This window comes from Carlito syrichta, unplaced genomic scaffold, assembly GCF_000164805.1.
Source record: "Carlito syrichta isolate Samal-C Ts95f unplaced genomic scaffold, Tarsius_syrichta-2.0.1 Scaffold287968, whole genome shotgun sequence".
NCBI lineage: Eukaryota > Metazoa > Chordata > Mammalia > Primates > Tarsiidae > Carlito > Carlito syrichta.
In genome coordinates this window covers 9,192-22,021 of record NW_007232064.1, presented here as the reverse complement: position 1 = coordinate 22,021, position 12,830 = coordinate 9,192, and positions in this window count along the sequence as shown.

Genomic DNA, 12,830 nt, shown 5'->3' with positions numbered 1-12,830 from the left:
AGTGTATGTCTGTAGTTCCAGCTACTTGGAAGGCTGAGGTGGAAGGATCACCTAAGCCCAGCAGGTTGAGGCTGTGGTGGCTGTGAGCATACCACTGCACTCCAGACTGGGTAATGGAGTGAGACTCCAACTCAAAAAAAGAATTTGGCTAGGCTAGGTGGCTCAGCCTGTAATCCCAGCACTTTGAGAGGCCAAGGCAAGTGGATTGCCTGAGATCACAGGTTCAAGATGAACCCGGGCAACTTAGCAAGACCTCGTCTCTACAATCAAAAATCAAAAATTAGCCGGAAATGGTAGCGTGCACCTGTAGTTCTAGCTACTTGGAAGACTGAGGCAGAAGGATCACCAGAGCCCAGCAGGTCAACACTGGGGTGGCCATGAGCGTGCATGCCACTGCACTCCAGCCTGGGAGACACAGTGAGACTCCAACTCAAAAAAATAAGTAAATAATAATAATAGTAATAATAAGTCAGGTGCAGTGGTTCATACCTGTGATCCCAGCACTTTGGGAGGCGGAAGTGAGAGTATTGCCTGAGCCCAGAAGTTCGAGACCAACCTGGAGAACTTGGTGAGACCTCATCTCTACAATAAATCAAAAAATTAGCCAGGTGTGGTGGCATGCACCTGTAGTTCCAGCTACTAGGAAGACTGAGATGGAAGGATCACCTGAGCCCAGCAGGTTGAGGCTGCAGTGAGCCCTGATCATGCCACTGGACTCCAGCCTAAGTGACAGAGTGAGAGCCTGACTCAAAAAAAATGGCATGTATTCAACTGCTTTGTACCTCAACTTCCTTATCTGCAAAATGGTGAAACAATACTACCCATCTTATTGGGGAATAATAAGAATTCAATGAATGAAAGATTGGAAACCACTCAGAACAGTGCTTGACTTATAGGAAGAATTAATTCAGATCTGGTTAGCATAAACCTCACCCCTCAAGATGGCTCTGGGTTGGTCTCAGTGGCTCAACCTGTAATCCCAGCACTTTGGGAGGCCAAGGTGAGTGAATTGCCTAAACCCGGGTTTGAGACCAGCACAGGCAACTTGGCGAGACTTCGTCTCTACAATAAATCAAAAAACTTAGCCGGGTGCACTGTGTTCCAACTACTTGCAAGGCTGAGGCGGAAGGATTGCCCGAGCCCAGTAGGTCAATGCTGGGGTGGCCATGAGCATGCCACTGCACTCCAGCCTGGGCAAAGGAGTGAGACTCCAACTCAAAAAAAAAAAAAGATGTCTTCAAGGCCTTGCAGTTGGAGCCAACTGCCTCTCTCTGGGTTGCCCTGTGCACCCAAGGTCTATGTGGGTGAGTTCTGTACCAGAGAAGAGAGGAGAAAAGAATGATTCTGGGATGAGAAAGTGGGACTTGCCTCCTTTCCACACCCTCAACTCCACTGGAGGAGTCTGGGCTTTAGTGATTATGCAGGGAAAGGAGAGCCCAGCAAGGACAAAACAGTCCATGCTATGGCCAGATGCAGAAGGTCCAGGATGAGGAGTGAGGAAGAAGGCAAAATGGCCACACTTTTTTTTCTTTCTCTTGTACTTATGATGTATGAACTATGCATTTATGCAGGATGCCTCATCTCTATTAGAAGAGTGGATTTTATATCAGCTAGAAATGCTCTAATCTTTGCTTATAAGCAAAAAAAAATTTACAAAAGTTTTCTTACAAAACCTCAATTTCTCAACCTACTTATCTTCGACAAAGCACCCTACTTATCTTCGACAAAGCACCACGAACCATTGGGGAGAGAAGAACCTATTCAGTAAATGGTGCTGGGAAAACTGGCTGACTACATGCAGAAGACTCAAACAAGACCCCTATCTATCCCCATACACAAAAATTAACTCAAAATGGATCAGAGACCTAAATGTAAAACCTCAAACCATAAGAACCTTAGAAAATGCAGGACACACCCTTATGGAAGTTGGAACTGGCATCCAATTCCTGAACAAAACCCGAAGTGCCCAGGCCATAAGAGATAAGATAGACAAGTGGGACCTCATTAAACTGACAAGCTTCTGCAAAGCCAAAGAAACCATCAAGAGAGCAGGGAGACAGCCCACAGACTGGGAAACAGTATTTGCCAACTCCATGTCTGACAAAGGCCTAACATCAAGGATCTACAAGGAACTCAAATGTGCTGAAAAGAAAAAAACAAACAACCCCATTACAAAGTGGGCAAAAGATATAAACAGACACTTGTCAAAAGAAGACATACGAGTGACCAACAGATACATGAAGAAATGTTCAACCTCACTAGTCATCAAGGAGATGCAAATTAAAACTACACTGAGATACCACCTAACTCCAGTCAGAATGGCCATCATCAATAACTGGAAAAATAACAGATGCTGGAGAGGATATGGTGAAAAGTGAACACTTCTACACTGTTGGTGGAAGTGTAAACCAGTACAGCCTCTGTGGAAATCAGTGTGGCAATTCCTAAAAGCTCTAAACATCGACCTCCCACATGACCCCGCAATCCCCCTACTGGGAATATACCCTGAAGAACTCAAATCACTCTATAAAAAAGATACCCGCACAGATATGTTTATTGCAGCATTGTTCACAATAGCAAGATCATGGAACCAACTACGCTGTCCATCAAAAGAGGACTGGATTTTTGAAATGTGGTACATATACATAGTGGAATATTATGCAGCCATAAAAAAAGAACAAAATCATGAATTTCGCAGCAACCTGGATGGAATTAGAGTCTCTAATACTGAGTGAACCCTCACAGAAACAAAGATCTGAGCATCACATGTTCTCACTCATAAGTGGACCTTGAACAACTACCGTAACACTATAAGAAAAGGACTAACAGGGATGGGAAACTATGGGGGGGGACAGGGAAGGGAAGGGAAGTGGGATGAACGGTAGTCGATATCTGTCTGGAGATGGGGGGGCACGCCTCATCAACATGGGCACCTGCACAATGCATATTTGTAATACCTAACCCTTAACTGTACTCCACAGTTTTAAAATAAAAAATACGTTTAAAAAAATTAAAGAGTTCAAAAGTGAAATATATATATATTAAAAAAATAATAAAACATATTTCTCCCAAAAATCCATAGTTACAGGCTGAATTACGTTCTCTTCAGATTTCTTATGTTGAAGTTTTAACCTTTAGTATCTCCTAATATGACTGTCTTTGAAATGGGGGCTTTAAAGAGGTTAAGTTAAGTGAAGGCAGTTGAGTGAGCCCTAATCCCATCTGACTGATGTCCTTAAAAGGAGAGGAAATTTAGATACACAAAGAGACGCCATCTAATGTCTCTGTGCATGCATAGAGAAAAGACCACGTGAAGATGTATGTCACAGGTTGAAAGAGGCCACTTTGGTGATATTAAAACAGTCATTTAGAAGTCTTTAAAACTTGTATTCTTTTGTTGATGAGTTGGGCTAAATGTCAAAACCACTTGGATTCAAAAGTTGACATCTTTCCTATTCACCCCACCCCCGCACGGCCTTGCCCAACTGGCCCTCCCTATCTGGTAGCCATTGCTGGTGCTGAAGAAAAAACAGCCAGCAAGCCAGGGCACCTAATGATAAGAAGAGTGGTCCACGGCCGGCAGGAGTATGTCTGAAAGCTTGGAGTGGGCACTGCACACCTCCCTCCATCTGTGAGTGCAAGGACATTGGACTGTTAGGGGTCAGGGCTCTGAAAATAAAAGATTGTCACTATTATGGGTTCCATCCAAATATTGCAATTATCTGCCCCTTCTTCTAAAAAAAAACTGTAAAAGAACTTATTGTAAATTCCAAAATGTTATCTAAGAATGTCAGCATGACCAGGAGACTTTGTGCCACATCAATGGTCACATATCAAAAGTTGTTCATGTAAGTTTTGAGTCATGCTAAAACCATGCATAGACTTCAAACTCGGGGTGGGTGAAGAGCTATGAATTTTGGGTATAATTGCTAAAATGAATTTATATTGTTTTGAAGAGGTTTCTTAGCAATGATGCCAACCCGTCTCCCTACAACCTGGTTATGTAAATTAAACACTCCATTTCCTCCCAGTCTCTGCCTCTTGTGTCTTGATTGGCTGTGAGGAATAGCAGCCGATTTATTGGATCAAGTGTAACAAAGACACAACAAATAGTGCTGCAGTGAACACACGTGTGCAGGTGTCTTTTAGTTGGAAGAATCAACTCACTAACACCTTGATCTTGGACTTCCAGTTTCCAGAATTCTTAGAAAATAAATTTTTGTTGTGTGAGGCACCTAGCCTGCAGAAAATTATTTTTAGTACATTTTTCTCATTTTTTAAAATTCAACAACAATCTTAATAGCAATTTGCCTAACTTTTTTTTTCAGTTTACATTTTTTTTAGTTTTTCATACATAATTGCAATAGCAATGGTGTAAATAGGTCCAAACGATTCTTGGTAAACATAAAACTCAACTGGCTGAAGCCCATGGATTCAGCAAACCATGAGTCCCAGTCAGCATGTGTTACTCAGAGAGTAGAAAGTCTCTTGTTTTCACAGACTTGGAACTATATGAAGAGAATGTCAAAGGCCATGCACAGTGATTCATGCCTGTAATTCTAGCACTTTGGGAGGCCGAGGTGGGGAAAATTGCTTGCGCCCAGGAGTTCGCCAATTGCTGGGCAACATGGCGAGACCTCACTCCACAAAAAAATGTAAAAATGCATTAAGAGTTTGAGGCCAGGCACTGTGGCTCACACCTGTAATCCCAGCACTTTAGGAAGCTGAGGTGGAAGGATTGCTTGAGCCCAAGAGTTTGAGACAAGCCCAGGCATCACAGTCAGAACTTGTCTCTACAAAAAATTAAAAATTTAGCCAGGCCTGGTGGCACACCTCTAGTCCCAGCTACTTGGGAGGCTGAGACAGGGGGAATCACTTGAATCCAGGAGTTTGAGACTGCAGTGAGCCGTGGTGGTGTCACTGCACTCTAGCCTGGGCAACAGAGTGAGACTTCAACTCAAAAATTAAAAAGAGGCCAGATTCAGGGCTCAGCTTGTAATCCCAGCACTTTGGGAGGCTGAGGTTGTTGAACCCGAGACTCTAATGAGAGAGATATAGAGACCACAAAGAGCCAGCTCCGATGCAATCACACGAGGGTCTTTATTCAGGCTCGAGTCTGGGCTCACGCCCAAAGCAGCAGCTTCAGGGACCAGAGCCCCGATTCATAATGGCAAGCAGTTTTTATGCACAATTACAGAGGGAGGGGAAAGAACTCCAAACTTGATTTTACATGATTGGGTAATTTCTCCTAATGGGTACGGGAATACCTGGTATTGGTGGGTGCTGCCCGTGATTGACAGAAACCCACGTAATGGGTCGAGTGAAATGTTAGATAAGTTAGGTCCATACAATCTCGGTTTATGAAGTAACCTGGGCCGGCAGACAAAGGGTTACATTAGCTCTTTTAGTTTACCGATCCAGCCCAAGGCTTACTTAGGAAAGCTTGTTTGCTTAACTTTTGCATAGTCATTATGGGACAACAAAAGCCAAACTTAACAAAGTTTTAAATATGAATGCTGCAAACACATACAGTGAATGTGGGGTAGAAAATCATATACTAATTCTGGGAATTTATAATAGCAAGCTTATAATAGCAAGGCAGTTACTTTTATAAAGGTCTTTGTTCCCTGCAGGTTTACATAGCCACTGCTGTAAATTATCACTGAGATATAAACCGGTGATAAAGCCCACCTAGAGAGGAGGTGGCTCCTCTAAGTCTGGTGCCACCTTGTAGGAATGTTTGAAAGAGGCTTATCGCTTTATCCTTTACATCCCGTTGTAAAAGCATAAGTTAGCCTACTGGTTTGGGTTTGACAATGCTTAACCCGAGGATTCTAAATACAAACACTGCTTAAAACCCGACATATGCCTAATTCTACGGGGTCTGAGGTAGGATTCAAAGTACTAAGATTTCATAAAATACATGAGGTAGTCATAAAATACATGAGGTAGGAATACACAAAATATATAGTAAACATGAGGTGGGGATATATGAAATATAGTGAACTAAACGCTGCTTTTACAGCAAATAAGTTTCTTGGTTTCTTGGGTCTCTCAATAGCATGCTCTTAACCTAAATCTATTGTTGTCCTCTCAAGGTGAGTGAATTGCCTAAGCCCATGGGTTCGATATCAGCCCAGGCAACTTGGTGAGATCTGTCTCTAAAATAAATAAATAAATAAGCCGAGCATGTGGCGTGTGCCTGTAGTTACAGCTACTTGGAAGGCTGAGGCGGAAGGATTGCCAGAGACCAGCAAGTTGACACTGGGGTGGTCGCAAGTGCCACTGCACTCCAGCCTGGGTGATGGAGTGTGACTCCAACTCAAAAATAGTAAGAATGATAATTGAAAGAAAGAAAGAAGAGAGACACAGAGAGAGAGAAAGAAGGAAAGAAAAAAAGAAAGAGAAAGAAAATCAAGGGTGTAACTCTGTTTCTCCGTCAACCAATTTTACACTGCAGGAGACATTTAGAGAGTGTCTAGAGACATTTGTCATGACTGGGAAAGGATGCTACTGGCATCTAGTGGACAGGGCCCAATGCTGCTGCTAAACACCTTACAATGTACAAAACAGCTCCCCGCTACAATGTATCATCTTGCCCAAATGTCAATAGTACCTCAGCAGAAACCTTGAAATAACTATGACTCTTTGTTAAGACCTTGGAAAGATTTAAGATGTCAAGCTAACCCTAACCCTAAAGTCATATAAAAACCTATGGGCATAGCCCCAAAACAGGCTTAAATGCCCAAAAGGTAGAAAATCCTGTCTTGCAAAGAAGTGGGGTATATTTTTTCCAACAGAGTAGAGAATAATCTGATACATAGAAAACTTACAAATTTCTTTTTTTTTTTAACTTCCTAGTTTTTATTCACATTTAGGTAAAACAAAGACATAATTTTTAATAAGAACAAATGCAAACCATTGTAGCTGAATAATGGCATGAATGAAAGATCATTTTATGACTCAAAATTGTTGGTTCTACTACCAGGCATGATGGCTCACTCTGGTAAAGTAATCCCAGCACTTTGGGAAATCCAAGGTGAGAGGAGTGCCTGATCCCAGGGGTTCGAGATCAGCCTGGACAACTTGGTGAGAGTCCGTCTCTACAATAAATCAAAAAATTAGCTGGGTGTGGTAGTGCATGCCTGTCGTTCCAGTTACTTGGAAAGCTGAAGCAGAAGGATAGCCTGAGCCCAGGAGGTTGAGGCTGCAGTGAGCATGCCACTGCACTCCAGCTTGGGGGACAGAGTGAAACTCTGACTAAAAAAAACAAAAACAAAAAGTTAGTACTTAGCAAATATTGTGTCTTAGTCACCATACTAAGCCATGACACCCAGAGAGACTCATTGAAAATGACAAATTGACACATCTTCATTTATACTAGGTGACATTTAAACCTTTTTAATAGTAAATAAACATAAACAGTGATAATAATTTTATTAGAAATTTTTACTGACTCATCAAAGAAATAAATGGTCAGAAAACCCACAAAGTTCTATAGGACTCATACTAGCAAAATAACCATTATCTTCAGATAAATAAATAAAATTAAAGATGCTTGCACTCCAAAAGACCTCCCAGCCCCCAGATTTCAAAGGACAAGAGTCAGCCGGGCTCGGTGGCTCAGCCTGTAATCCCAGCACTTTGGGAGGCCCAGGTGAGTGGATTTCCTGAACCCACCGGTTCGAAACCCGCCTGGGCAACTTGGTGAGACATCATCTCCACTATAAATAAAAAACTAGCTGGGCGTGGTAGCACGCGCCTATAGTTCCAGCTACTTGGAAGGCTGAGGAGGAAGGATTGCCGGAGCCCAGCAAGTCGAGGCTGCGGTGGCTGGGAGCAGCCACTGCACTCCAGTCTGGGTGACAGAGTGAGACTCCATTCAAAAAAAAAAGGACAAGAGTCAGACTGAGACATGCACTCACCTATCAGTGAAAGTCGTCTCTCATAGAAAAGGAAGAACTTTTTACAAGGTGTATCCCAGAGCCTTGGCAGCAGAGCAAAGGACATTGGAGAACAATAAACTGGGAAGCCCATTCCAAAGAGCAGACCCTGATCAGAGCCTCCCTCCCCACCCTCAGGGTGAGAAGCTTGGCGGTCAGTGCCCAATTGGACTTAATTACTGTCATGCAGCAGTGATTGCTAAGTGCTTCTCATTCTGTCCCCATTTGGCCTGTTTTTTAATGTATAGATTGGATTAAAACATAAATACACAAAGCCACAGTCCAAAAAAAACAGATAGTAATAAAATATTTTAAGGTAAGGCCAGATGCGATGGCTCAGCCTGTCATCCCAGCACTTTGGGAGGTCAAGGTGAGAAAATTGCCTGAACCTGGGGGTTTGAGACCAGCCTGGGCAACTTGGGGAGACCTCATCTCTACAATTAATCACAAAAGCTAGTTGGGCGTGGTGATGTGCGTCTGTAGTTCCAGCTATGCCAGAGTCCAGCCCCCACAGAGTCCGAGGTACCCCAAAGGTGGAGACGGCGTAGGCGATTGTGAGAGAGAGAGAGATTGGACACCTGTTATGAGAACGCAGATGTCATTTTATTGTGAGGAGTAGCGAGCTTATATTTCTCTCTACAAGGGAATCCTGCAAGTTGCTGCCACAGAGCAAGTTAAAATCATCATTACAAAACAAATCACTTACAACAAATTACATGGATTTTTTGTGATGTTAAAATGATGCTTAAGTTTAAGCATTCCTCTCCGTGCTTGGCCAATGTTCTCTCTAAGGGTGGAGACTATTTCCACCCAAAACAACATAATCCCAACACAATGATGTTACCCTGTAAAAAACAGTTCCTGTAACCTGCCATTATAAAATCCCCAAATTATAAAATTATTAAACGTCTCATTAAACAACTCTACTTAAAACAAAACTTATATCTCAAATTATCTAATGTATATTATAATCTTTCTAACAAATCTAACTCTTTATAAACTTAACTTCCTTGTTCAAATTATCCAGGGAAACAGGTTTTTCCATAATAAAGTCTCTGGGGACTAGAACAACACTTTCTGGCCCATGGTTTTGGAGCAGTTCATATGTAGAATATTTCCATCTGGCGGAAGAATGCACACCTGGAGATTCTCTAGAAGTGCCTGGCAGATGTTTCTTTTCTCACAGACAAGGAGTTGCTTCCTGAAAACTCTGGTCTTTCAAGCCCCTTGGTAGTTTTCTCTTGTTCGAATTCCTTTATTGTTTTCCTATCTGGAACATCCTATCTCTAAGGAAAAAACAGCTTAGAAGAAACTTCTAGTGATGTAATTCAGGCTTCAAGGTAGTTTCGGTTGTTGGATAAAACCTGTTATACTCACTTAAATTCTACATCTAAACCCTTTAACTTTTTATATACTATAACTTTAATATGTATCTCAAAACAAACTTATAAATCACCTACATATACCTTAATATAAACTTTCACTACACTTAAATCTTTTGCCTTGTATTTAAACACCATAACTACAATTACAAAACTAAGTAAAAATATTTTAAACAATTATTTGCCTAAACAAAATCAGAAGCCTCTTTACCAGGTATTAGTCACAAATCCTAACCCTAAAAACAAGATCTGTAACCCACAACCAAGCGAAAGAAAGCCCTTTAAACATGCCTCAGAGTCATCACCTGGGCAAAAGGGACAGGTTAAACAACATAGTGGGAAGTAGAAAGGTGGACAATGAGTTTCCTGTAGCCTGTGACCCGGGGTCACCAGGGCCTGGTTAATCTGGTGGGCCTCCAAGGCTGGCTCCCAACACAACTACTTGGAAGGCTGAGGCGGAAGGACAGCCTGAGCCCTGCAGGTCAAGGCTTGTGGTGCCTTGAGCAGTATGCCGCTGCACTCCAGTCTGAATGACAGAGTGAGACTCCAACTCCAAAAAAAAAAATTTAAGGTAAATTCCTTGGTAGCCAATATTTTAGTAATGTAAATAATGATTTACTTTGTGATAATGTACTATATATAGTAAATAGAGCTTTTCCTACAGCCAAAAGTCCCTCCATCTCCCCCATCTCAATCACAGCCCCACCTTGATCTAAAAGTTTCCTGACTCTTAGAGTGATCACTCCCTCGTGTGTTTAAAGACTATCACTTGGCCAGGCTCAGTGGCTCAGTCTGTAATCTCAACGCATTGGGTGGCCGAGGTGAGTGGATTGCCTGAGCCTGCAGGTTCAAGACCCGCCCAGGCAGCTTGGCAAGACCTCATCTCTACAATAAATCAAAAATTAGCTGGGCGTGGTAGCACACGTCTGTACTTCCAGCTACTTGGAAGGCTGAGGTGGAAAGATCTCCAGAGCCCAGCAAGTCGAGGCTGCGGCAGCCAGGAGTGTAACTCTGCACTCCAGTCTGGGCAACAAAGTGAGACTCCAACACAAAAGAAAAAAAAAAGACTGTGATAGGGTCCATCCCTAAACATTATAATAAACTTGACTATTTTCAATTTGATATGTTTTTTTTTTAAGTCTCACTGTCACCCAGGCTGGAATGCAGTGGCACCATTAAGCTCACTGCAGCCTTGACCTTTCGTGTTCAGGTAATCCTTCTGCCTCAGCTTCCTGAGTAGTTGGGACTACAGACTTGTACCACCACACCTGACTAATTTTTCGTAGGGGCGAGGTCTTGCTATGTTGTCCAGGCTGATCTTGAACTCCTGGGCTCAAGTAATACTTCCATCTCAGCCTCCCAAAGTGCTGGGGTGACAGGCATGAGATATCATGCCTGGCCTTTGATATGTTTTTAAAATCTCCTTCAATCTATAATAGCCTCCTCATTCCTTTTATTTCAAAAAAAAATGAAGGCCAGACACGATGGCTCATGCCTGCAATCCCAGCACTTTTGGAAGCCGAGGTGAGAGGATTGCCTGAGTGCACAGATTAGAGACCAGCCTGGGCAACTTGATGAGACCTCATTTCTACAATAAATCAAAAAATTAGCTGGGCATGGTGGCATGCTCCTGTAGTTCCAGTTACTTGAAAGGCTGAGGCGGAATGATTGCCTGAGACCAGCCGGTCGAGGTTGCAGTGACCATGAGCATGCCACTGCCCTCTAGCCTGGGTGACAGAGTGAGACTTCAACTCAAAAAAAAAAAAATGAGGCTAGAATGAGCACCCTGGTGTTGGGTTGATTTCAGAGCTGTCAATATGAACTTATGTCCATGTGTGTGATTTGGATAGATAATAGATAGGTAGATAGAAAGATAGATAGATAGATAGATAGATAGATAGATAGATAGATAGATAGATAGATAGATAACAGCTAGAGATGATAGTTAAACAGATGACAGATGACAAATGGATGGATGGAAGGATAGATTAGATGGATAGATATATATGACAGATGATAAATATATAATAGATAAAAGATAGATTAGACAGGTAGACAGTTGATAGATGAGATAGTTCATATGCACATTTTCCACTGAGAGAGTCTAGAAGAATTGGCATTTTATTAACAATGAACACACAGATTACCTGGATTTTTGCTTTTAAACACCATTCTCCAATAAAAGAAGTCAGAATTCCTTGGATAAGTGAATCTATTCAGGGCTGGGGCAAGGAATACATGAAATGAACCAGGAGTACCTTGTGGTGTGCAAAAGTAAGGAAGTCCTAAAAACAGATGGAAGCTTATCAAAAGGACACAGGAAACAACCCAAAAGATCTCCCAATGGCAAAACTTGAAAAATTTGAGCAACAAAATAAATAACTGGGTTATAACCATAAAATAAATGAATGGCTATGAGTCCATGCTGATATAATTAAATGATTTAACAGATAATTAGGAAAGAGGAACAATTCTTTCTGACAGAATTAAGCCTGACATAGTTAGCTTACTTTAGAAGTCAGAAGTCAGGTTATCTTAGGCAGGTCTAAATTAAAATAGGGAAAATGTTCACACATCTTTCTTATTGGTACACGACCTTCACCCAACTGACCAGGCACACCAGATCTGACAAACTTGTGGGCTGGAATGTGAAACTTACCCATGTAGTAAATCACAGAAACAATAGGGAGTTACCCACAACACAGACAGGAAGTTCTACGAAAAACCCAAATCTAGTTAGACAATAACTTCCACCATTTAGACGGCCCTGGTGACCTTAAAGATTGAGCAACGGTCATCAAAACTCATGACCAGACACCTGCAGCCCTCTGCTCAACTCATGGTTGATTTCATCATGGTTGACTTAATCATTGTTGTAAAAGTATATAAAGCTTCTTGTCACATTATTGTCTTTATTCAACCTTCATCTATTGTTTTGCCAGTAGCCTTTACATGGTTTAGAATTCAATCCAAGATCACACTTCATTTAATTGTCATGTCTCTTTAGTCTCCTTTTATTTGGAAGAGTTGCTGGGTTTTGTTTGTCTGTTTTGTTTTTCAGGTATTTTTTTAATTTGAACATCAATAACATAACAGAAAGTCCTTGGTTTTAGGAAATATAAAATGAAGTGGCTGGTGGCTGAAGGGCATCATATATGCATTGTTTTCTCTCTTTTTTTATAGTTTTATTTGTTTCAGATATGCAAATTACTCAAACTTTTCAGTGAGAGAGGAAGAAAAAGAATGATCCAGCAAGTGTGGGAAAATGCTAACTTTGGGCGGACTTGGGTGAAGGGACTATGGAAATTATTTTAACTATTTTTCCCAAATTTTTTTTGCAAGTCTGAAATTGTGTCAAAAGGTAAAGTTCAAAAATTAAAAGATAAATCACCTATTGGGTGCAATGTGCACAGGTGGGAGTGGTGAGTAGTCTTTTTTTTTATTTGAGTCGGAGTCTCACTCTGTCGCCCAGGTTGGAGTGCAGTGGCACACTCATGGCCACCGC